Here is a 578-nt window from a genome sequence, read left to right on the forward strand (position 1 = left end):
TTGTATTGTCTTATTATTTATTTCCATTAATGTGAACTCATTGTATGATTTACCCTGTAAGATGAAACTTGACAGACTTCCCCAGCAATTTCTTATTAATCTTGAAAAAGTGCTAAGAAAGTAATGGTTTCAATTATATTGAAAGGTCTGAACATTATTTAAACAATTCAAAATAGTAAGGCAAGTTATTTACAGATAATTGTAATATTCTAATGGAACTAGAAAGCAAACAATTTAAATCTGTTTAAAATCGTTATAGATTCTAAAGACTTTCCCCACTTACTTACCCATCCTTGAGGAAGGACATTTTCTTTGAAATAAATGAGGTTATAGTTAGAGAAACAACTATGTTTCTTGACAAAATGGTGAATTATATATTAATCAAAAGCATATAAAATGTAGTGTAAACAATAATAAAGCTGTTTCTTTATATTTAAACTACAATTATTAACTTGGAAGGACAAGTTTTTTTAATTATCAGTTATTTAACAAATAAAATTATTTTTTTTTATAGATGATTATTTTTGTGTACCAGTTTGTTAGTTTTAATCTTCTTAGCCAACACTCAATGACCACCT

The sequence above is a fragment of the Homalodisca vitripennis genome, unplaced genomic scaffold (assembly GCF_021130785.1).
Source record: "Homalodisca vitripennis isolate AUS2020 unplaced genomic scaffold, UT_GWSS_2.1 ScUCBcl_3453;HRSCAF=8998, whole genome shotgun sequence".
Lineage (NCBI taxonomy): Eukaryota > Metazoa > Arthropoda > Insecta > Hemiptera > Cicadellidae > Homalodisca > Homalodisca vitripennis.